This window comes from Ovis aries, chromosome 10 (genome assembly GCF_016772045.2).
Source record: "Ovis aries strain OAR_USU_Benz2616 breed Rambouillet chromosome 10, ARS-UI_Ramb_v3.0, whole genome shotgun sequence".
In the NCBI taxonomy this organism is placed as follows: Eukaryota; Metazoa; Chordata; class Mammalia; order Artiodactyla; family Bovidae; genus Ovis; species Ovis aries.
Window position 1 is genome coordinate 15,095,497 of NC_056063.1, and position 27,172 is coordinate 15,122,668.

The following is a 27,172-nucleotide window of genomic DNA, read 5'->3' on the forward strand; positions in this document are numbered from 1 at the left end:
TCCAAGGGACTCTCAAGAGTCTTCTCCAACACCACAGTTCAAACGCATCAATTCTTCGGTGCTCAGCTTTCTTCACAGTCCAACTCTCACATCCATACATGACCACTGGAAAAACCATAGCCTTGACTAGACTAGATTCTATCAAATATGAGCCTCTTTGTGTTTCTAAGGTTCTGATATCAATGAAAGTTCTCCTCATTCTCCTAATAGCATACACAATTCTATTCTTTTTAATTAACATTTTTTTATTGAAGGATAATTGCTTTACAGAATGTTGTTGTTTTCTGTCAAACCTCAACATGAATTAGCCATAGGTATACATATATCCCCTCTTTTGAAGTCCCCTCCCATCTCCTTCCTCACCCCTCTAGGTTGACACAGAGCCCCTGTTTGAGTTTCCTGAGCCATACAGCAAATTCCCACTGGCTATCTATTCTATATACGGTAATGTAAGTTTCCATGTTAGTCTTTCCATACATCTCACCAACTCCTCTTATGGCCTAAGAGAGAGACGCCAAAATGATGCTGACTTAGCCTTTTTAATTCCAATTAAAGTTATCACTTTCAAAAAACTCTTAAAAGCAACTATGATGTTATTTTAGTCCTTTGACTTCAGATATGTTATTGTAAAATTTCAAATCTACTTATTCCTTGATCGGTAATGTCTTTTTAAGGCTGCTTTAAAGATTTTATACTTTGAAATTTGTTGTTTTTGAGTTGCTAAGTTGTTCCATTCTTTGCGACCTCATGGACACACCAGGCTCACCAGGCTCCTCTGTCTTCCACTGTCTCTTGGGAGTTTGCTTAAGTTCATATCCATTGAATCAGTGATGCTATCTAACCCTACTTTGGAATTCAGTTCAGTTCAGTTCAGTTACTCGGTTGTGTATAACTCTTTATGACCCCATGGACTGCCGCCAGGCTTCCCTGTCCATCACCAACTCCTGGAGCTTGCTCAAACTCATGTCCATTGAGTCAGTGATGCCATCCAACCATCTCATCCTCTGTCATCCCCTTCTCCTCCTGCCTTCCATCTTTCCCAGCATCAGGGTCTTTTCCAGTGAGTCAATTCTTCACAGCAGGTGGCCACAGGATTGGGAGTTTCAGCTTCAGCATCAGTCCATCCAATGAATATTCAGGACTGATTTCCTTTAGGATGGACTGGTGGGATCTCCTTGCTGTCCAAGGAACTCTCAAGAGTCTTCTCCAACACCACAGTTTAAAAACATCAATTTTTCAGCGCTCAGCTTTCTTTATAGTCCAACTCTCACATCCATACATTACTACTGGAAAAACCATAGCTTTGACTAGAAAGATCTTTGTTGGCAAAGCAATGTCTCTGCTTTTTAAATATGCTGTCTTGGTTGGTCATAGCTTTTCTTCCAAAGAGCAAGCGTCTTTTAATTTCATGGCTGCAATTACCACCTGCAGTGATTTTGGAGCCCATGAAAATTCAAATTTCCAAAAATCACTTCTTTCTATATACAATGGGGAGGTAACACAAGGAAAGAACCTAGCATTTCTCACATCAATCAGGTTAATCAAGCAATTAAAGTCATGACCTCATGCTCTCAACTACTTGGTTTCAGACATAACTAGAGTTAATCGAAAGGTCAGTAAATTTCTCCATTTACTTTTTAAAACAGGAAGTTGCCTGAGAATAGCCTAATTAATAAATAGTATTGTTACAGATTATACCCAAAAGAAATTTTTTCAACTATGAGAATCCCTAACACATAAAAATTATCCCAAGAACCAATTCATAATCGTCATCCTAAAAAAGACTTCATTAAGTTGTTAAAAAGACAGCTAAAGTTTTGCCTTAATCTCTGTAATATGATGAAGCACTTCCCAGGTGGTTCAGTGGTAAAGAATCTGTCTACCAATGCACGAGATGTGGGTTTGATCCCTGGGTTGGGAAGATCCCCTGGAGGTGGGAACGGCAACCCACTCCAGTATTCTTGCCTGGAAAATCCCATGGACAGAGGAGCCTGGCAGGCTACAGTCCATGGGGTCACAAAAGAGTTGGACGTGACTGAGCATGCACATATGATGAATTAGTTCAGAGAGTGATTCCCAATACTTCTGTTTAATATCTTTAGAGAATCCTCTTTTTTTTTTTTCCCTCACCTATTTACTTGATGTCCCAAACTATGTTCCAGTCCTAATAGCCTCCTTCATAGAGCCCAGAAATAAACCCACAAATATACAGTCACTTAATCTACAATAAAGGAGGTACGAATATACAACGGGGATAAGACAGCAGCTTCTTCAGTAAGTGGTGTCGGGAAAACTGGACAACTACATGTGACCATTTTCTCATACCACATACAAAAATAAATCCAAAATGGATTAAAGACTTAAATATATAAGCTCTGAAGCCATAAAACTCCTAGAAGAAAATATCAGTAGTTCAATCTTTGAAATCAGTCTTCGCAATATTATTTTGGAACTATCTCCTCAGGCAAGGTCAACAAAAGCAAAACTAAACAGATAGAGCTAGATCACACTAAAAAGCTTTTGCATAGCAAAGAAACTATCAGCAAACAAAAAGACAACTTGAGATGACATGTGCAAATAACACATCCAATAAGGGGTTACTATCCAAACCATATCAAGAGCTCATACAATTCAGTATCAAAAACCAACTCAACTGAAAGATGGGCAGAGGGCCTGAACAGGCATTTTTCCAAAGCAAGCATACAGCTGGACAACAGGCACATGGAAAGATGCTCAGCATCACTAATCACCAGAGAAATGCAAATCAAAACCACAAGGGGATATCACCTCACACCTGTCAAAATGCGCTCATCAAAAGGACAAGAAATAACAAGTGGCAAAGATCTGGAGAAAAAGAAGGCCTTGTGTACTGCTGCTGGGAATGTAAATGGGTACAGTCACTATGGAAAATATTATGAAGGTTTCTCAAAAATTAAAAATACAACTACCAAACAATCCAGAGCACCATTTGGGTATTTATCTGAAGAAAGTGAAAATACTAACTCAAAAAGAAATATGTACCTGTGTTCACTGCAGCATCAGCTACCACAGCCAAGATACGGAAGCAATCTTAGTGCCCACTGACAGATGAACAGATAAAGGTGTGACACGCACATGGGGGGCTGGGGGAGGGAGGGCTATTACTCAGCCACAAAAAAGAAAAAATCTTGCCATCTGCAACAGCATGGATAGATCTGGAGTTATTACGCTTAGTGAAATAAGACAGAGAAGTACTGTATGTTTTCACTTATATGTAGAATCTAAAAACCAAAACAAATGAACAAATATAACAACATTAATTCACATATACAGAAAACAAACAAGTGGCTGCGGGCGGCTGGAGGGTGGTGAAGGGGTGGGGATGGGAACAATAGGAGAAGGGGTTTTAAAAGGTACAAAGCACAAGTTTAAAAATAAATAAGTCACAGAAATGTATAGAACAAGCAATATAGTCAACAATATTATAGCATGTGTAATCTGTAAAAATGCCAAATATTACTATGTGTATACTAAAAACTAATATTATAAGTCAACTATATTTCAATTAAAAAAAGATGGTGAATATTGTCAGGAAATATTTAAATACTATTTACTTATCTGTGAAAAGTAAAGCTTATATTAAAATACAAAATGTATAAAAATTAAGTTAATGTACATAACTATAAATAAGATTTTAGATGTATGTTATACACATTGAATGCTTAAGAAATTTGAAAAGTAATTCAAATTATGTCACTCTTTTCAACAAAAAAGATCCACTTAATAATTTCAGTCCATATCCCTGCTAATCTTAATTCTGAAAAAAAAAACAAAAGAAAATTGATTCTATAATTCTCAAGTGTTGATCAAAGGGTTCAATTTTACTTGATAAAGTAACAAAATTAGACATCATCATCTATGTATAAACATAAGGAAGAAAGTATAAATAACTATAAAAATTATGTATGATTTCCTAAAATTATGAAATTTCAGTTTAAAAGTCCATGGACATTTCTTTGGAGCTTCCCTGTAGCTCAGTGGTAAAGAATCTGCCTGCCAATGCAGGAGACACGGGTTGGATCCCTGGGTCAGTAAGATCCCCTGGAGAAGGAAATGGCAACCCAGTCCAGCATTCTCATCTGGGAAATCCCATGGACAAAGGAGCCTGGTAGGCTACAGTCCATGGGGTCACAAAAGAGCCGGACACGTAATAGCAATCAAATAACAACAACAGTAACCTAACATCTGTAAATCACTTTCAACTATGACACACTCACAGACTGCTCACATACCTGTATTAATCTTCATTCTACCCAGAATTACAGAAACAGTATCTTTGGCTAAACTGCAGCACTCTTGACTCTGAACTACAAGTTCAGCTGGTGACCAGCCCAAGGGTTTAACACTATGCACTTGAACTCAGAGATGGGTCAGTGGGAATTCAGATTAACTATCGAATTTCATATGGAAGTTGATATAAAGAGACTACTTCTCTCTTTGAAGATGGCCTTCTGAAAGAAATGTCTAAATCCTTAAATGTGTGGTATTTCATTCAAGGATTTCATTTAAAAAAATTATATTTGCAAATTTACATTCATTTGCTCTTAAGATTATAATAAAAGAGAAAAAGTTTAAAAGAATCCTTACCTGCAGTCCAATCACAGTAATTGTCAAAGAGCAATGCCAGGAAAGTAGGTCAATTCATGAAAGAAAAATGAAAAGAAAAATCAGTCATTTTCTGTACTGTTGACTGTGCCCATAATTGAGTTATTTTTAAATGTATGTACATGGCTTACATTTTCATATATTCAGGTATACAGTGGCAAATTTTAAATGCTTAACTAGGAAATGGCAACCCACTCTAGTGTTCTTGCCTGGAGAATCCCAGGGATGGGGGAGCCTGGTGGGCTGCTGTCTATGGGCTCGCACAGAGTCAGACATGACTGAAGCGACTTAGCAGCAGCAGCAGCATGTATACAGAAAGCACTCAATGTCTGCTGAATTGAATTTTAGAGAAAATTATGTATATTACATTTTATAATCTCATGTTTAGAAACTAAGGAGTTATAGATATCACAAATAATAGAAACTAAACGACATGAAAGTACTAAGTGAACAAAGATACAGACTGCACCTATTTACAATGACAGCTATCAACACGAATGCATACGTGTGGTACCCAGCCTTCCAGACGGCCTCCAGTGACCATCCCATCTTGATAATAACACCCTTGCTCAGCCCCCTTCCACAGTGAAGAGTGCTGACCTGGGAAAAATACTGTACAATGGTGTGTGATTTCTAAGACTCTTTGATCACTCTCTCTGGGAAAAGCCAGCTGTCATGTCATGAAGACCCTCACGTAGCCCTGTGTAGAAAAGGTCCACATGGCAAGGAACTAAGAGACATCTGGCTAACACCCAACATCGACCATCTGAGTGCCCCATCTTGACAGTGGATCCTCCAGCCCAGTGTTAAACCTTCAGATGACCGTAGCCTTGACTGATATCTTGACCATAACCTCCTGAGACCCTGAGCCAGAACCATCCAGTTAAGCTATTCCTGACCCTCAGAAACTGAACAGATAATAAATATTTATTGTTGGTTTAAGCCACTAAATTTCAGGGTAATTTGTTACAGCAATAGAAAACTGATAGAATGTATATTTCAAAAGGTCATGTAATAATAATACCACAACAATAGTAAGAGTACTCGAGTATGACTGCAGTAGAAGAGGATGGAGGATGATGTCTTCCTCAGCTTCCTAAACTTTCCATAAGGCTGTCACTTGCATTGTTCCATCTTTTCAAAGAGTATATGCAATGCTCCCATCTCTGACTGCTCCCATCACTTTCATTAGAGAAGTTCTAAGTCATTCATCCATTCAGCAAATGTCTCCCAGGATGGGAAGTCCAAATAGCCAGCATAGTCAGTCAATTACAACCTTTAGCAAGAAAACGAAGAGCTCCAGGGACTTCCCAGGTGGCCCAGTGGTAAAGAATCCACCTGCTAATACAGGAGATGTGGGTTTGATCCCTGGAAGATCTCCTGGAGCAGAAAATAGCAACCCACTCCAGTATTCCTGCCCGAAGAACCCCACAGACGGAGGAGCCTGGTGGGCTGCAGTCCACAGCGTTGCAGAGTCAGACACGACCAAGCGACTGAGCAGGCACACAAAGAGCCGCAGGCCCTGCTGCTGCATTTAACAAAACTTCAAAGCAAGTGCTTCCCCAGGAGAGCCAGCCCCCAGTTCTGTGTAGCTTTCAGCTTCTGCCAAGGAAGCTGCCTCTTGCACCCCACCCCACAGCAGCCTGCCTAGCTGAGAGCTCAATTTCCTTCTGTGTTATCTTAGCACCCACTGCCTCTGCGCTAATTAAAATGTTGCTGGCATTTCACCCTACTTGTGTGTGTGTGTGTTTAATATCTACCATGAGAAGTTCAGCTCTTGAGCTGGCACCAAATTTTTGTTTTCTCAGTGCTCTAGTTACAAAAGTTGCCTAAGTGTTGAGTGATCGGCTTGACTCGGTTTTCTCCAGAAGCAACCTTATTTTTGGCATGCAATTTTGCAAAGTGGGGTCTTTAGAAACATCCATGTCATAGTATAGAATAAATGCCTGCACCATTAAGGACAGTTCTTTCGGCTCTAGAGGACTTGGATCTAATATGGGAATACAAGTGTGAAGGCCTGAAGCACAGAGACAGGAAAACAAGGACAGCCCACCAGGAAAAACACAGGCTTCCAGAAGCTTTCTCTTTACCATCTCAAATTCTCTGCCAGACAGGAGAGCTGTTTTCACTTCACATGGCTGAGGCATTCCTTTGTCTAACAGAACTGTGCCAGGCAGGGTAGGGTGGGGTCTGTCTGTGATGAGACAGACTAATTCAATGCTTCTCAACCTTGGCTGAACCTTAGACTCAAGTGAGAGGCTTTTCACAAATACAGAGCCTCAAGTCCATCCTGATTTAATTGGCCCTGTATGAATCCTGAGCATCGGTAGGTTCTAAAAGTTCTTGCAAACTCATGGACTGTGGCCTACCAGGTTCCTCCGTCTATGGGATTCTCTAGGCAAGGATACTGGAGTGGGTCTCCATTTCCTTCTCCAGGAGATCTGAACCCAGGGACTGAACCCTGGTCTCCCTCATTGTAGGCAGACGCTTTACCCTCTGAGCTACCAGGGAAGTCCTAAAAGTTCCCCAGGTAATATCAAATGAGGCATGGGCTAAGAACCACTAGACCAGAGTAAGATACCAGCAACAATCAGAGGATCGGAGAAAAGGTATTAAGAATTTTTTTTTTTTTTACAAAAAACAAACCTGATATTATTTGATATAATTCAAAAAACTCTGCAGTTGTTAAGTGGGTTTCCCTGGTGGCTCAGATGGTAAAGGGTCCACCTGCAATGCAGGAGACCTGGGTTTGATCCATGCTGCTTTTACTCACAGTTCTTCAATTTTTGGCAGAATGTATAGCAAGATGTTCTTAACACAGCTAACCTCTTGCATCTTTCGGGTAATCTCAAAATTACAGTTAATTCCGCTCCAGCCTGTACAGTTACACAAAAACTGCCCATGGGTAACCGGAAGGGTTCTGGCTATTTCTTAGAGCATGAATCTTTTATATAATTCACAAAACCAGTTTGCAAATCTTGAACATCACTTTTACCTAAAAACGTATAATACCTTACCAGGAGGAAAGCATGTACAAGCTTAAACTACAAGGTAGGGAAGTTTATACATATATTTAGTCATGAAACTCCTACATCTACTATAGGTCGTGTCACTGAGGAGAACTGAGAAGAAAGGATTGAGAGTCTGTGCCCTGATACCTATTTCAGATAGAGCTAACTTAATGGTCATTTCCAGGGGCTTCTCTGCAGCCCTTTCAGAGTTCTCTCATTAACTCAGAAGGCAGGTCAAGGAACATTCCAGAAAGCCAGAGAAATAAATGGGTGCGGAAGGAAGCCACATCTTCTTCTTCAATGAGCTTCATCACGAGAGCTCAACAGTGCTTTCTTGGGGCTTATGGGAGGTTAAATGGATTTGTTTTGAAATTTGGTACCATGAATTTTACCCATATCTTTCCAAAGATTACAAAAAATATGCAAATAATTAGTGAAGGAAACAAATCCAAAAGAAAACCTATTTTTAGCCCAAACCTCTGCTGTAATAGATTCACGGAACAACTGGAAGTGTGTGGGAGGGGAGAAAAAGGTTCCGGCAAAAAATGAAGCCTTCAAGATACTGAAGATTTTACCCAACACTTGTTGTATCATCAGTAACGGCACAAACAGCCTTGAAACAGCTCTAGGACCAGAGCAAGAAAACAGTCACCATGGAAATACATCCATCTCTAAGTATATAATTAGAGATATCTTTTATAATCAGTATTATCTCTTTCATACACATTATGTACAACCCAGAATCTAAAACACAGGAAATACTTCTGAAAAGTTGTTCCACAAGCAGCTATACTAGTTTCTAATGTCCCTCGTAACTACAGAATCCTAGTCCTCATGGTCTGGGGTTGCTTTACCAGAGCGGTCTTTGATGAAGATTTTTTAAGGCTCATAGTTTATTTTCTTTCCTCCCCTCTGCTCTCCGCCCGACTCCTGGGAAAAAGGCACGGCTGTCTTCATTGCTGTTTAATTTTGCAGAAAGCAATTATGTTCTACTACACCAGAGTCTGGCACTCGACATGATTGACTTCACTTCGCCAGGAAAAAATGTAGATATGCAGAAAAGCAAGCTAACACAAATAGCACAAGTTTTTACAGTTCTAGCGTTTCTGCAGGGCCAAGTCCTCATTCCTCACACACCACCTTTATCTTGCACTTCATGTTAATCGCAATCCAATAACTGGTATTCAAAAGGCCTATTGATAAAGGCTAAGTATATTTTTCTGCTTAAGAATTCAGGAAAACAGGGAATGTACTTTAAAGGTTTTCCATTAGAAAAGTTAAAATTTAAAAGTTCTGGTATAGAAAATGCTTAACAGTTAACCATGGAAAACACTAATCTCAGATAACCAAGAATTTGCAGGCCATCAAAGCAAAAAGAATCTATGAAAACACACTCCTGCCACCTTGTGGTACCTATTCAAAAGACCTTCACCACTTCAAACTTTAAAACAAACTGTGACTTCTAAAACTGCTTATTTAGAAAAATATTAATCAAGATATTGTAAGACTTATTTTAAAATCTTAAATACTGATATTAATGTTCATAAAATTTGTGAAAATTATTAAATTGTCAATGTCTGATTTAATGAAGTTGTTTCTAAGGTCAAAACTAAATTGTTCTCTTCAAATACAAGATGTAGAAATTCAACTGTGAGCACCTGGAGCTCCCAACAAATTCATCACATCAATTAGGGATCACATTTTCCTTTCTGGTAATCAAATAACCATCCTGTTAAATACATGGAACTACAAATTTTTATTGCCCACTAGATAGCATTGTTTGATCAACTTTAAACAATGAAGTAGGCATAAATGAAGTATGGTAAATTTCTATAGTACCTTAACTACATACACTTTCTAATTCTTAAATTATTCAAACTCCTTAATGAGCCTAAATAATTATGAAATTTCTTAACATTATGTTGACATACAAAGACTAGTTTTAAAATAGTGGATAAAAATACAGAACCCCTGACATTTTCAGAGCACCATCTGTATTAATTCCATCTAAGAAAATTATTCAGTGAAGATTAAGTCACTTTTGAAATATAAAGGATTGGAAGTTTACTCTGTGAAAATATGACCACCAATTACAATCAGATTGCACTAAATGAAATTCTATATATGGAGGTCAAAATTATTAAATCCATAAAATTATTATTTAAAAAATAATTTATTTAATTAAATTTAAATAATTCATTTAGATTTAAATTCATAAAAATTTAAATTGTTTTTAATAATTTTAAAAATATTATTAAAGTGATAGCTCAACTGTAATTTAGTTTACTGTAATAAGTAACATTTATTGAGAGTTTCCTATAAATCTGTGCTATGTACTTCACCTTACCTCTCTCATCTAATAATCCTCATGTTAACTTAGTGAAGGAGGTAACCATTCTTATCCCCCTAAGATACTAAGAAGGTCATTGAGGCTTAGAGGTCAAATAACCTGCCCCAAGTGACAGAGCCTGTCTGCTTCCAGTTTCCAAGCACCATATCCAATAGAACAGATATTTACATAGTTAAAGCAGAATGTCTGCTTTAAATGTTTCTGAAAAGATAATGAGTATTTTTTTGGTTTTTGTTTTTCTGTTAATGATGACTTTAAATAGCATTTATGTTTCCTTTTAACAATTAAAACTCTCAGGAGAGAGGCAAACAGACTGTTGCATTTTTCAGTTCTGCTGCATCATTTGAAATTACTTAACAACAAACTGGTCATCTCTTATATCCTCACAGCCCGGAACTGTGCTTTCTCTTTTTTCCATGTAAACCAGTAGTTTCTACTTTGCATGCTGGTAGCAATGCCTCAGAAATTTAAAGCCACTGGCATTATCTGATTTCTCTCTCCATCCCACAAATATCTGAGACCCTGCTGTGTGTGCCAGGTACTGAGGAGGAGACATGAAAATGCAGTCTTTACCATCAAACAAATTACTGTTTAGTAGGACAGGCAAGGAGACAGTGTTAATGATAAGTATTTCAAGACCAGTGTGTAGAGAGAATAATGGAATTTAGCAAGAATGGCAGCTAATTTTGTTTTGAGGTATCTACTTTTGTCCACTCCTCCCATCCTCAAAGCCATTCTCCAGATAAGCTTCACATTTAATTGCACAGCTTTGCTAACTGCTTCTTTTTGTAACAGAAAGTTTTGTAGTATGTTAATCGAAAAAAGTACAAAACAAGTTGTATCAGGGATAATGATTATGCAGATAAATGTTTTCACAATCTTTTTATCTTTTCTGTTAAAGTTAAAATGTCCAAACAACCCACTGAATGGCTACAGGATACCAGTATTATATATAAATTCCATAAGCAAATTCAGAAAAATAGAAGATTAAAGAAAATTAAAGAAAGGTTTTTTAAATTTGCTTCAAATTCCTTTGAACCAAATGCCACTTTTTAAAGTTCTATCACAGTCCTTTTGCATTCTGTTTCCTCTGTTAGTTTTCTGGACAAAATAATACCTTTTCTTAACTTTCTCCCTAAATTTTCCTAAAATTGGAAATTTCCTAAAATTTCCTAAAATTCCTCTAGAAATGCTTCTTCACTGATACCAGGTCAACTATCAGATTTTAAATTGCCAATGAAGTATGATATCAGTTAAATACATATACGTACATAAGTGTATCGGAGAAGGCAACGGCACCCCACTCCAGTGTTCTTGACTGGAGAATCCCAGGGACAGGGGAGCCTGGTGGGCTGCCGTCTCTGGGGTCACACAGAGTCGGACATGACTGAAGCGACTTGGCAGCATATAAGTGTATATACCATACTATACACTATAATTATGTATTTTTAATATTTATATAGATATAGAATTATATTTTTATGTTATAATCACATACAAATAACATGTGAGATAATTTTTTTATCTTTCATCAAATGCACTGTAGATGAATTTAAAGATGACTTTTCCCTTCTAATTTCTTACATCATCCAAATTTCTTATTAAAGAAATTTCTAATTAAATCATGAATAAGTCTATTACTTTATAAAGAAATTATTTATGCGAACTCATTCAACAAACATTTATCAGGCATACTTTATTTGTACTACATACATATAAAAAGTACAAACTTAGCGGCTGAAAGACTAGGACTGGGTCTGACTGACTGGTAACGATCTCTTGACTTCAATTTCTTTACTTGTAAAATAAGGATAAGAGTATTTGTTTTAACTTCCTCACAAGTTATTCTAAGGACCCAAAAGAGACAGTTCATGCAGAAACACTTATGAAGCATTAAGCTATTTCTAAAGCCGAATCAGAGAAGCAAGTGATATGACCAAACAAGTGGGCAAAGAAGATCACTTAATGTTATAACTGAGATGAAATTCATCCTATATATCTAAAACATCTTCAATTAACCATTAATTTCAGTGAGCTATTCATTTGTAAATCATTAGTGCTATTTGGCTTAACAAAAGTATGCTTTTTTTTAAATCATCATAAACCAGTTCTAAAAAAAAATTACATCATAACAACTCTTGGTCATCTGTTTAATCAATAACTAAAATCTAAGTTATTCCAGTGATTTTTTAAAAACCGGCTTTTCGTTTGTATCTGGATTGTTATGAAAACAAGTATTATTTGACCATTAGCAGTCAGATCATGACTCTATTATAAAGTTTACACACACCTCAGGAATCCATAATCAAACAGAAATTAGAATTTTAAAAACTGGATTCATACGTTTTTCACTAAAAATATCTAGAAAAAATTGCCATCATATGTAAGAGTTAATTAAGGCAAAAAGATTGTTTCTCCTTTAAGATTCAAGGATTTTCATTTATGTTAAGCAGAAAATTTCCCTTTGTAATTTCAGCTCTGATGTGTAACTTTTCTTCAAACTTAGTACGGATGAAATCTATATATTTAATTTTAAAAGATTTAAAAGTTTCTTTGTCCATTATCTTTTTGGTTCACCTCTCTTTAAATAAAATTAACCACAATCTGTGTCTTTCTTTAGTAAAGTAGTGAAAGTCAAAGTGTTAATCGTTCAGTTGTGTCTGACTCTTGCAACCCCATGGACTTGCCCACCAAGCTCCTCTGTCTATGGAATTCTTAAGACAAGCATACTGGAGTGGGTAGCCACTCCCTTCTCCAGGACATCATCCCAACTCAGAGATGGAACCCAGCTCTCCTGCATCACAGGCAGATTCTTTACCATCTGAGTCACCTAAGCCAGCTGCAAATTTCCTATTAATTATTTCCTCTAATTTGAGGCTAGTGAACAACTTTTTTTTTGAAACTTACTTTTAAAATTAGAATTCTAAATTTTAAAAGTTAATACCAACTACTCTGAAGTACTTTAAATTTATGTAGAACTATACAATTGGATAAGGACTTTTGCCAGCATTCAAATCAGTTTAAGTTATAGAAACAGTAGAGATAGTGTGTGTGTATATATATATACACACATATACATACATACATATACTCATAAAATATACATAATACACAACATATATTTAAATTAAGCTAGAATTCACCAGCTCTAAGAAGCATTCACAACAATCTGAGCAACTCAAAAGAACCATGCAACTGACTGACATATAAATCTAAATATCTTTAATTTCAAAACATATTATAAAGTACAGCTAACATCATTTTTAAGTAGCTAAATGAAGGGATACTGACATTTTCTGATAGAAAAGCTCAATGTAAAGTCCTAAATCATCTACAATTTTAAGTCAATTCATTAGTGCTTTACCTGGGGAATCAAACAAATTAAAAGTTGTTATGCAACTAAGCTTTTAAAGATTTTAAACTAAAAAATGGACATTACAGAATTCACCTCAGTTAACAAGAGAAGGAAAAAATTATTTCCTTGATAATCTCCAAATAATCTGCCAAGTAGTTTAAAAATATATATATATCTTTTAAAATGTTCCAACCAGGACATAAAAATGGCTGAACTGAACCTCATTTCACCCTCCAATATGGGTATTTAGAAATCAACCCTCTTTCAAGGTAATAAAGAATAGGACCACTGAGGGGGCAATTCTTTACACAGTTATTTGACGACAGTTGAGTACTCACAGCAGGTCTACCGACAGACTACAGAAAAAGTTTCATGGTACACACACCACAGGGCTTTCCTAGGGCCTCTCTTTGCACTCAGGCCCAACTGACGCTCCCGGTGGACCCAGCCAAGTGTCCCGAGTTCCACCCCTCCCTCAAGGCAGTTTCTATTTAAAGGGACAGTGACCCAGTTTCTTTAGGATGACCCGGCTTCCCAGAGAACAGTAACACTATGCACACAGTGACTTGCTCTGCTTCAAGGATTTGAAAGGGCAAAGGAGACTTTCTTTATAGGTTTTCTTAGAGTGTAACAAGTCAATGCCATATGGCTCCTGTGGGAATTCTAGATCCAAAAATCAGGAGTATCGGGGGAGGGGGGGGCTTTCCAACTTTTGAAACGTGTTGGGGGGTAGGGGCAGCAATGAGGATGCAAGAATAGAAGGAAGATTTGAGGAAGGAAAAAGATGAAGGGAGGGATGAAGACAGGAGAGAAGCTGGGGAGGGAGGGAGGAAGAGGAATAAGTGGGGAGGAAGGGAGAGAGAGAAGGGCCAGAGGAGGGAAGGAAGAAGAAGGAGAGGGAAGAGAGGAACATTCAAGAGGCTTCAAAAGCAAAACTGAAACAAGCAGATAGGGAGGGCTGGGGAGAGGGAGGACTGAGGGAGAGACGAGAAAGACAGGAGAGAGGAGAAAGACAGGAGAGAGGAGAAACTTCCTGCCCAGCAGCTTCTCAATTCCCAAGAGGGCCCGGTACTTCCTACAACTTACATCCAAGATATTCTACTCTAGCCTTACAAATATACCATTTTACTGGAGCAGACATGGGGGTGGGGTGGGAAATAAAGAGGAAAACATAGTTCATTTGTTTTCTCCTACACAATGCTACTTCAGAAGGTAGAAAAGGACTGAGAAAATCAAACTGAAAGGATGTGATCATCAGCAAAACCCGGATGGTATCAATTATAAAACAGAAAATAACCAGTAAATGTCCAAGTTGGAGCTTTCAGAAAATAGATTAAACTTTAGAAAATTCAGGAACATTTGCAATAAAAAATACAAGCAAAGGGATCAACATCACAGATTTCCTATTAAATTATGAGATTAAAATGAATATAGTATATCTCAAAACTCGTAGGATGTAACCAAAGTAACAGTCTTGAACATTAGAATAAAGACTAAACTGATATGAGGCTTTATCACAGAGGAGAAAACTTGGCAAAATCAACCCAAATAAAAGAAAGGAGATAACAAAGGTAATAGCAAAACCAATTTCAACAGAAAACATATATGAGAAGATCAACACGGCCAAAAATTGGCCCTGTGAAAAAGACTCTAAAATGTCAAACCCCCAGTATGATTAAGAAAAAAAGAGAAGGCAGAAGAAAGCAAACTCAAGAGAGAAAAAAGAATACAGCCATCATTTAAAAAATACAGAACAGGCTAATTGCTAGAAAAACATTATTTACTGGAACAGACTGATGAAGAGATATGAAATCTGAACAGCCCATTATTGCCACTAAATAAAATTAAATCAACAGTGAAAAACCTTTTTATAAATAAAACTCCCAGGCTAGACAGCTTCACCATCAAGTCCTAGATATCATTCAGTGACCCAGCCCTGGGCGGTTCCTGCAACGGCCAAGGATCAGCAACAGAAACCACCAAAAGAGGCACTCCCTTGTGAACAGAACAGAACCTCAGTGGGTGGCCCAAAGAGATGGAGAAAATTAAAATTAATGCCATGTGGTTGACACTAGATAAGCCACAGGAGTCCCTGTGAGAAACTCTGTTGGAGAAGGGGGCATCAGTGGATGAAGGCATAAAAAAGTTGAAGTGTCACTGCTGACAGAATACATAAATTAGGTATCCTTCAAGATCTATTCAACTTTCTACTTCAGCAATTACATAAACTATAAACAAACTACACAACAACTGGTGCAGTTTATTTCTAGGAATACAAGTACAGAAAAAAAATACACTCAAAATATTATAAAACAGAATGGTTAGTTCTAAATCAGTCCAAAACATACATTATTTGTCACTTGAAATAAACTTTGAGTAACTGATGAAATGATCCTCCTTTTTTTGGTTACCAAATAATAATCGGTGCAATTTATAAAAACAGGGAAAAGGTGAAGTGAAAGTCACTCAGTCGTGTCCCACTCTTTGCAACCCCATGAACTACACAGCCCATGGAATTCTTCAGGCAGGAATACTGGAGTGGGTAGCCTGTCCCTTCTCCAGGGGATCTTCCCAACCCAGGGATCAAACTCAAGTCTTCCACATTGCAGGCAGATTCTTTACCAGCTGAGCCACCAGGGAAACTTCCCCAAAACAGGGATGATGTGCTCTATTTTAAAAATCAAAGTGATGAAAATTATTCATTAGCCACATGATCTGACCCCTGACATAATCAAGAATAAATTATCTTAAACTTAAATAATCTTTAATATTGAAGCACAGCTTATTTAATCAAATTTTATGACTATTTTCAATATTTAGTAATTACAAGTTACCTTAAAAACAATTTCTTTTTACATTTTCTTAAAGATTAAGAAAAGACTAGACTGTCGCAGTTATTGATTACAAATTTTAAGGCTGTTATAATACTTAGATCTTCCTAGACAGAATATATTTAACAGTAAAATACCACAACTGCAAAAAAATAAGAATTCATTACATTTAAGAACACACCTTTTTATAATGGCTCCCTTTCATCTCAAGCACATCACATCTGTGTAAAATGCATGCCCTGCCCTGTTCACTTCGTTTCTAGTTAATGATACTGATCAACCTCTGGACTTCATCTCTAAGTTCCTTCCTGAAGTGAGTCTTTTCCTGAACACTTAGATCAGGTGAGGTCTCCCTGTGAAATGCTCTCATAGACCTGAATCAGTTCAGTTGCTCAGCTGTGTCTGACTCTTTGTGACCCCATGAACCGCAGTATGCCAGGCCTCCCTGTCCATCATCAACTCCCGGAGTCTACCCAAACCTATGTTCATTGAGTCGGTGATGCCATCCAGCCACCTCATCCTCTGTTGTCCCCTTCTCCTCCTGCCCTCAGTCCTTCCCAGCAATAGACATGAATACATCTGCCTTACAGAATTTAATCGCCTGTGTAACTGAAGATAGGACCTGTATGCCCCCACGCACAGCGGACACGGAGCACAGGTGCTTTTCTCACTGCTGCGCCTGCAGCATCCAGCACGGGCGGGAGTCAGATGTGTGTGAAGCAGAGGGAAGAGGGGACTATGGAGAACACAGCAAGCGTCATTCCTGTTTTTAAATAAAGGCCTTATATAAAAGGTAAAAGAATTTCAACAGGTTCTTTGTGTAAGCTGGAACAGAACTTAAGATTGGAATTACTTTAAGTTGCTTAAATAGTTAAATCACAACATTCCCTCAGAGATGCCAGAAGTTTCCAGAATTCTTAAGTTTGAGGAAATTTTAAAATTTACATTTTAAATTTACATGAAAACATTTCACGTCTGCCACAGGAAAAATAATGTAAAAAATAATGCATGTACAAGCTGGATTTAGATATGGCAGAGGAACCAGAGGTCAAATTACTAATATCCGCTGGATCATACAGAAAGTTACAGAATTTCAGAAAAACATCTACTTCTGCTTCACAGACTACACGAAAGCCCTAGACTGTGTGGATCACAAGAAACAGTGGAAAATTCGTAAAGAGATGGGAATACCGGACCACCTTACCTGCCTCCTGAGAAATCTGTATGCAGGTCAGGAACAATTAGAACTGGACATGGAATAACAGACTGGTTCCAAATAGGAAAAGGAGTATATTAAGGCTGTATAGTGTCACCTTGCTTATTTAACTTATATGCAGAGTACATCACGTGAAATGCCAGGCTGGATAATCACAAGCTGGAATCAAGACTGCTGGGAGAAATATACAAACCTCAGATATGCAGATAATACCACCATTATGGCAGAAAGCAAAGAGGAACTAAAGAGCCTCTTGATGAAAGTGAGAGTGAAAAAGCTGGCCTGAAACTCAACATTCAAAAAACGAACATCATGACATCTGGTCCATCACTTCATGGCAAACAGAAGGGCAAAAAGTGGAAACAGTGACAGATTTTCTTTTCTTGGGCTCCAAAATCACTGTGGACAGTGACTGCAGCCATGAAATTAAAAGACACCTGCTACTTGGAAGAAAAGCTAGGACAAACCTAGTGTATTAAAAAACAAACATTTTTGCCTACAAAGATCTATATAGTCAAAGCTGTATTTCCAGTAGTCACATATGGGTGTAAGAAGAGTTGGACCATAGAGAAAGCGGAGCACCAAAGAACTGATGCTTTCTAATTGTGGTGCTAGAGAAAACTTGAGAGTCCCTTGGACTGCAAGGAGATCCAGCCAGTTAATTCTAAAGGAAATCAATCCTGAATATTCTTTGCAAGGACTGATGCTGAAGCGGAAGCTCCAATACTCTGGCCACCTGATGTGAAGAGCTGATTCGTTGGAAAAGACTCTGATACTGAGAAAGATTGAGGGCAGGAGGAGAAGGGGACAACGAAGGATGAGATGGTTAGATGGCATCATTGATTCAATAGACGTGAGTTTGAGCAAACTCCAGGAGATAGTAAAGGACAAGGAAGCCTGGTGTGCTGTAGTCCATGGAGTCACAAAGAGTCGGACGAAACTTAGCGACTGAAAAACAACAAAAGAAAATAATAAAAATAATATATAGACAATAATATTAGCACTATTGAGGAACTAGTATCCACACACTCTTCTCAGTACTTTATATATATATAGTATCTCATGTAATTCCCGTAAGAACTCTGTGCTGTGCTAAGTTGCTTCAGTCGTGTCTGACTCTTTGTGACCCCATGGACTGTAGCCCACCAGGCTGCTCTGTCCATGGGATTCTCCAGGCAAGAGTACTGGAGTGGGGTGCCTTTTCCTTCTTCAGGGGATCTTCCCGACCCGAGGACTGAATCTGCGTCTCTTATGTCTCCTGCAATGGCAGGTGGCTTCTTTACCACCAGCACCACCTGGGAAGCCTGTAAGAACTTAACTTTACCATTTCGTAGGCAGGAAAACTGAGGCACGGAACGACCGGGAAACATGCCCAAATTCATAGGCCTAAGCAGATAATTTTTTGAGTAAGGTTTAGCATCTGACTCCTAGGAAAGTCTCTGTTCCTTAGTTCTCGGCCTTCCCAGATGGTGCGGTGGTAAAGAACATACCTGCCAATACAGGAAACCAGGAGACATGGGTTTAATCCCTGGGTCGGGAAGATCCCCTAGAGGAGGAAATGACAACCCACTCCAGTATTCTTGCCTGGAAAAACCCCGGGGATACAGGAGCCTGACGGGCTACAGTCCATGGGCTCGCAAAGAGCTGTACACGACTGAGGGACTAAACCACCACCACCTTAGATCTTGTTTGAGAATTACTGACTCTTCTATCATACAGTTCTTAAAATCTGACTATCAGGCTTTCTGGGCTTCAAGAGATTAAAAAAATTAAATGAAAAGGGCAACCGGTTACCAGTTATACACAGTATCAAGAAGAGGTAACTTTTCTGTCTTGTTAGGCTAAGAGGTAAGTAGTCGCATCCATAAAGACAAGTCATGGCCCTGGACCTGAGCCTGAGTCATCCTCAAACAGTAACCATCTCAGAAGGTTAAAATAAGATTAGGCATCTCAAAGTTTGTCTCAGTTAGCCTGAATACTTCTCTTATGTCAAACACTAGAACGACTGGAAAACCTACATGAATAAGTTGTAACTGTTTATAGAGTTTGGAACATGCCATCTTCTCATGTTATTTATTTAGAACTAAAATGGGAAAAGTTTACACCTCCAAGGCTGGCCCTGAAAGGATAATGGGGACAGTTTACTTTAAAAATGGCAATAAATGGGAAGTACAGTATACATTTCACAAAAATGTAACTACTGAACTACTGCTGGAGAGCATCTAAGGAACAAAAATAATACTGAGTAATATTAAATGAGAAGAACTGGATAATAACATAAGACTCATAGGGAGTTTGAACTTCATTTTTTTAAACTGAAGCAATCAGAAGTGTGCAAGTTCTAGAAAGTATCGGCAACATAAAAACAACTCTTTTAGACTGAGAAACTACAAAAGAAAACAACCTTAAAGTATTTCACTTTAATATAATCTTAATATTTTTTAATATAACATTTGACCAAATCAAGATTAAAAGGCCTATTGTTTTATGGTACGTTAGTGTTCTTTAGTGGAGCTTCCCTGGTGGCTCAGCTGGTAAAGAATCCGCCTGCAATGCGGGAGACCTGGGTTCTTTGGTATAGGAGGGTGATGCTATTAAATAGTCCTTGGGATTTAGGGATTGTTGCTAAATGTATTTCTACATATAAAAATATTATCATGTGAAAATATGCAAGGGACTTGGGACATAAAAATTCTAGTGAAATAAACAGACATTGATCAAATAACTTTAACAAAGTAAATTCCACTGCTAAGGAAAAATACTAAAGCAGTAGTTACCCCAGGGCTGGCTGGTTACATACGATAAGAGCAGCAGCAGCTGAGTCTAGGATGATTAGGGGTTTGGCTCATCCACAGAGTTTATCTTGGTCCTGTTAACTGGCAGAATACAGGAGGAGCAGACCGTGTAAAGGGGTGATAACTGAGGAGCGCAGCCTGGATGGGACACGCAAGGAGATGCATTCACAGGGAAACTGAGGCCCCTCGAATGCAGCCCCAGAATTTCTACAGAGGAGTACATCAGCAGCAGAAAGGGTTAGAGACACTTTTGAGGCTGAGTTTCCACACCAAACACACTACTTGTCCATGTTTCCGTGGTTTTCAGTTGCTTGTCTCATACAGATTGTATGTTCACGCAGGGAAGCTTTCGTGCGTTGACAGGTGGTGGAGGGTTTCCTGGGCTAAAGCCCACCGCCCTCCGCCCCCTGCACTACCAGAGGTTGACCTAGGATCCCACAGATAAAACTCAAGTGGAGGCAGCCGATCATCACATCTGGGCAGGGTCCCCACAGTGCAAAGAAAATCTGCAGAGTAAGAGGAAGAGAACCTTAGGCAGAACCTAAGGAAACACCAACAGTTAAGAGGGCTGGGCGAGGAAAAATTTTAAAATAAATACATGAGACTCAAAACCAGAAGATGAAAAGAGGAGAACTAGGAACCAAGGGAGGAGAGTATCAGACAATGATGACAAAGACAAGAGACTGAAGGAGGTAAGACTGAAAAGCGTTTCTCAGGCTTCAGACTGGACAGTTAGGAAGTCACCGGTCATGTGTGCAAAACGAGTCTCAGGAACCTGTGCTGTAAGGGGGTGAGGAAGAGGGAAGAGTCGGCCCACAGCCACATTGATGATTGGGGATCAGGAAGACAAGGTCTGGGGTTCGGGGGTGGGCAGGGGGGTAGATTGCTGATCCACACAAGTTGCCAGTAAAGAGGAAAAGATGAAAGATATCATTATGAAGTAAAGACCCAGAGAACACAGGAGGGAATTAGCTGTTTATAATTATGCACAGAAATTTAAACTAGAGTGTGATAAGAACACTGGTTTCAGCTGATGTTACTATTGTGATGCAGAGGCTTTCGTTCATTTGTTCATGTATTTACAAGCACATACCCAGTAGAGCCGTACACACACACACACACAAACACACTCACTATGTTTTCAGCGTTCATCAGTAACCACCACATACAACCCCTGCCCTACCTTGAAGACTTGGTCCATAATGCTGCTAAACAACGAGCAATTGGTTACGTATTTCTATTAATCCATGAGTGGATTTTCTTGTTTATGTCCTCTTAGAATATCCAAGGGGCAACAATTACTAAAACAATGATGGTGACTGATGATGGTGACAATCACGATAATGGGAAGGGGGCAGGTCAGCTGGGTCCAGCAGAAAAAGGATTCCTCCTTTGAATTCCCCCCAAATATTTCCTGTATAATTTATTTAACAATGATGCACACATATTACATTATTCAAATTTAAAAGAAAACCTTCATATATTTAGATCCTATCTCAATTAGACACCTCAAAGATGTCACAATTTCTTTGTATCCCCTCAAACTCCATGTCTCTCAAACATAAAGATGCTTGAAGTGAAGTGAAGTTGCTCAGTCGTGTCCGACTCTTTGCAACCTCATGGACTGCAGCCTACCAGGTTCCTTGGTCCATGGGATTCTCCAGGCAAGAGTACTGGAGTGGGTTGCCATTACCCTCTCCAGGGGATCTTCCCGACCCAGGGATTGAACCCGGGTCTCCCGCATTGTAGGCAGACACTTTACCATCTGAGCTACCAGGGAAGCAAATCTCTTCTTATTTTAGCGTAAATAATGCAAAGAAAAATTAGAGAAATAGGTTCATGTTAGCAAACTTGTAGTAGGTTGTTTTTGAAAGGGAGAATGAACATTTATTGTCTGCTAGTCCACAAAAAGGAAATGAATAATGGTTCCATATACACACGGTGTCATTTAATCCTCATAACACCCACCCCCCATTTGTCAGAAGAAGAAGCTGAGTGTTTTAGAGAGGTTAAATAGTTTACTGCAGGCTGCACTGCTAGCAACTGAAGGTCCAGGACCAGAGACCCAAAAGGCCTTGTCACTTTCCACCCAACCACACAGCATCCTCCATTATAAGTGATGCGCAGAAGCAGTAAACATTTTGAACATTTGTATTCTTAGGCAGCAAGTTACATTCAAACATTACAGGTGTTTTTTTTAAAGGTATTAGTTACTAAGATAAAAAAAAATTTGTTGAAACTTTGTATTTACTTTAAATATATAATCAGTGATAAAAATACTAATGACAAATAATGATAACAACTAGTATTTATTATTATAAGGTGCCAGAAGCTATGCTTAGTGCTTTAGAAGGTATGTCTTATTTACGCTCTACAGTAATCTCAAGAGATAGGTAGTGTTACTGATATTCTCATTTACAAATGAGAAAATTGAGACTCAGAGACGTTAACTGTCTCAAGATCCTAAGTGGCAAAGTAAATAGTATTACAGGAACCTATTTTTGCAATGTGCTTTCCAGTAACAAACTCCAAGAAAATTAATATATTATTTAAACACAGCTTTTCCTCTAAATGACAAACACACTCAATACTGTGCTATGCAGATTTGGACATTCATTATAAAACAAACAACATATGGAAATATAGTATTCCATGGACAGTCCTTCAACTACAAATGGCACATTCAATTTAAAATCTGACTTTTAATCCTCCAGTCTTTTTATAGCAATGGCCAATCAATCAGTAAACTTTAAACCAAAGATGCTATATGGAAAGCTAGAATAACCAGCTAGTTTCCTTTTAAAATCCTTAACTGTTAAGAATATTATAGGAAATTTGCTACTGTTACTTTGATGAGAATTATGAGCAAGATCTCCAAAAACTGGTCAACTCTGAACAAAGAATATCATCTAAATATTTCCAAACATCCAGAGTTTACAGAGTGGTCAACTAAATGAGGATACCTACAGTAATAGGTAGGACTTAATAGGTAGGGGCTGGGAAAAACCCAAGTATACACAAAGAGATTATTCTTACTCAACAGTAGATGGCGCTAACACATCGTATTCTTTTTTTTTTCTTCAATAGCGTCCATTCCCTTCTAGGAGAATATTTTTAAATAGACAACCCAGGTTAATTTAAATTAAGTATGATTCTATATCATTTAATTTCTAATCTAATTATTTAAACCTGAACACACAGGCATCTTATACACAAATCTGGACAATTTTTTAAAATGTATTGATTTAATATACGATTAAAATTTATAAAATTTGTTAACAAATTTAACAGATACACTATCACAAAATTTGAAAAACTGAGAAAAAATGACAGATAAAAGAAACTCAAAAATAGTATGTGAATGTTTTGAGGTTAGAGTAGCCAGAAAGTGAAATTACTTTTACAGTCAACCAACCATAGGAATGTTCAAACAGCCCTCTAAAACCTCTAGTATTTGCAATAATCAGTTTTTCTATCTGTTCATGAAATCCTTTAAAACTCTGCAGAATATTCTAACTTCCTTGACAGGAAAGGGAATATAGTTCTTCCCCACCCCTTCATATACTAGCCTACCTTTTATACATCATAAAAGACAACAAAGGATGAGATGGTTGGATGGCATCACTGACTCAATGGACATGAGTCTGAGCAAACTCCAGAAGATAGTGAAGGACAAGGAAGCCTGGAATGCTGCAGTCCAAGGGGTCACAGAGAGTTAGACATGACTGAGCAACTGAACAATAATAGTGCCAACCCAATGGTAAATAATGTCTCTGAATGCTGGGCATACTTAGGTATGTAAAAAGTTATTTTAATTAGCCTGGAAGAGATAAAATGCACAGTTACTTATTATTACCCGCCATGTTAGTCTAGAATGGGAGCTGGGATAGGGGAAGACAGGGAATGACAGAAATTATTTTAAGTACAAATGATGCTCATGATAAATATATTAAATGATTTGTGGCGTAAGATAGCAGTCTCAAATCCTGCGAGGAAATCTAGTTATACACCCTGATGCAACACGAAACAGTACAGCTCTATTTTTAGTTGAGGGGCTCTGGCACATGAGCATCAAGCTACACAGGTGGTTACTCAGTCTGCCCACTGATCTGCATTAGGATGACTGATTATCGCAGGGTATCTTAAGTGAGACCAGAATTGCAGACAATACCTGAGTGCTTGTGTCTTGACTCCTAGTCCCAACATTTACATGCTGTGATACCCCAGGAAGTCATTTAAACAATTTTCAAACTCAATTTCCTCATTTATAAAATGGAAGTATATAAATCCCCTTTATAATATAAGTATAAAATGGGAGTATAATAAGAACTAAAAAATAAAAGCTATGTAGAATACACAGCATAAGTGACATACAAAGATACAGAGAACGTAAGACTGCATTTTCCTTCTAGCATATTACAGAACCAGTAAAGAGCAGGCAGAAATAATGATAAAATCACTTCATCAAGGCAATAATCAGAAAATAAGGCTTTAAAACACTGAAATCCAGACAACCTGCCCTCTTATCAGCAAAAACTAATAAAGTAGGAGTTTCTGAAAATGGGCACATAGTATAAGCAAATAAAGCCTTAAAGTCATAAATAATAATAGTATAACTAGTGACTCCAGCTACAAACCTAAGGGCAGTCCCCATACATATGTGTACAGAAATTCCTGTTAGTCATATTTTAATCTTTAAATGTATAGCAATCCTGTATATAACCTAATGCCAACTGTGTACATAGTTATTAAGATTATTTTTATTGAGTCCACACATATTAAATATTAGATTACATTTTTCATTAGAAAGACATTTCAAAAATGTCCTACTATTGCAGAAAGAACAAATGACTGGGATAGCTCTCAACCTAGAACTGGGTACCCAAGACCTTTCAAAAATTAGAGTTAAATAAAGTCCATTTCAGATAAACATAAAATAAAAATTTGTCACCATTTAACATTCACTAAAGAAACTCCCCAAAAATATTCCTTTAGGGAAAAGAAAAATGCTCCCTTTAAAAGGTCTGAGTTATAAGAAGGAACAGTAAGAAAAGAAGCTGGTAGACATGTACATAATACTAAAGAAACACTGTCTACTAGATAATAAATAATAATGTCAATGTCTGCATAAATAATAATGTCAAATTTATGGAACTTTAAAAAAATGAAATTAAAATTGGTCAATAACAATGTCTGACTAGTATAAACTAAAAGAATGTAAGTAGAATATATAGCTTTCAAACCCAAATGGGGAAAAAAACACCTCTCCCCACACACATCAAAATTCTACTATACAGTATTTACAAGAGACACAGTAAAATACAAGGGCATGGAAATACTAAAAGATGGAAAGTGGAAAAAAGAGACATCACTGGCAATATCGACTCAAGAAAGCTGGAACGACCTTATTAAAATAACACAAAATAGATCTAAGCAAAAGGCATCATTAGGGATAAAAAGAATCAAGACATAATAGCTTCAATGCACCAGAAATGCACAAGAATTCTCCTCTTGTATTCACCGAATACATATAAATCTATAAAGCAAAAATGATAGAATCATAAGGGAAAATGCGTCAAATCTCCTCTCTTTACAATATTTAGATCAAGCAGACAAAATTAGTTAAGGTATTAAACACCTGCTGCTGCTGCTGCTAAGTCACTTCAGTCGTGTCCGACTCTGAGCGACCCCACAGACGGCAGCCCACCAGGCTCCCCTGTCCCTGGGATTCTCCAGGCAAGAACACTGGAGTGGGTAAAAGCAATTAAATAACTTGACTCAATGGACACAAAGAGAATTCCCAACTTCACAATTAAAGAACACACATCCTCTACAAGCATCCATGGAATATCTACATAAACTGTTCATGCACTAAACCATAAGGCAAGACTAAACAAATTTTAAAGAATCTGTATCACACAACCAAGTTTGTAGATCACCATGTATAATTCATTTATACATAATTTGTTAACAAAAATGATAAAAATGTAAAAGCACCTACATTTTAAAGCACTCCTAGATCATTTCTGTGTCAAAATAAAATATAGTGGTGATTTAAAACACTGAAAATAGGGACTTCCCTGGTGGTCCAGTGGTTAAGACTCCATGCGCCCAATGCAGGAGGCCTGGGTTCGATCTTTGATCAGGAAACTAGATCCCATATGCCACAACTAAGACCCAGCATGGCCAAATAAATAAAAACAATTCAAATGAAAAGAAAATGTACACTTGTAAGATATGCTGCCAAAGCAACAACCTGGAAGAAATTTTAAAGCCTTAAATGCTTCCAACGTTAGAGAAGAAAACTTGAAAATTAAGAGCTATTCTAAATTTAAAAATAGAAATTTCAACTTAATAGAATAGGAACTAAAATAAGCCTAAAGGCAGAGAGAAACAGAAAATGAATATAAAACAAAAATTCGTAAAACTTTAAAACAAGATACAATTCTTACACATTTGGTTCTTTGAAAGGCTAATAAAACAGGTCCGTGGACAAAGGAGCCTGGCAGGCTACAGTCCAGGGGGTTGCAAAGAGTCAGACATGACTGAGTGACTATAACTCACTCACTCACTGAAAACATTAATGAAGAAAAGGGGATACAAATATAAATAGCATGAGGAATTAAGGATATAGTCAAAAATTAAAATATATTAGAATATTATAAAATTTGAGGCAACACTAAGAAACATCCGACCTAGAACCTTTTACATGTGAATTTCTATCAAACAGCCAAGGCACAGAAGATGATACTCTTTACAAAATACATCTAATAGTGAATAAAAAGATATCATGACCAAGTTGGGCTTATTCTAGCAATAAAAGACTGGCTAATCATTAGAAAATCTTAAAATTATATTTATCACCTTAAAAAATTAAAAGAAAAAGATTATCTCAAGAGATGAAAAAGATTGACAAAATTTAATAAAACTTAGTAACTAAAAATGTAAGAAAGCTTCCTTAACCACATAT

The 27,172-nt window shown here is 37.6% G+C and overlaps 1 protein-coding gene across 6 annotated transcripts in view; it reads right to left on the reverse strand.

Annotated features, from left to right (window-relative positions):
- Positions 1-27,172, reverse strand: part of TSC22D1 (TSC22 domain family member 1) — a 119,831-nt gene that overhangs the window by 22,137 nt on the left and 70,522 nt on the right. Inside the window, exons 1-2 of one of the 6 annotated variants that reach the window (XM_042254670.1) lie at positions 13,699-13,788; positions 4,272-4,626 (exon numbers count right to left, since the gene is read on the reverse strand). The exons of 2 other annotated variants lie outside the window; for them this stretch is intronic. The gene's annotated coding sequence lies outside the window, so the exon portion shown is untranslated. Of the gene's footprint in view, positions 13,789-27,172 lie in introns of those variants that run through there. 3 more of the 6 variants (XM_060394304.1, XM_027973543.2, XM_027973545.3) reach the window with 3 other exon arrangements.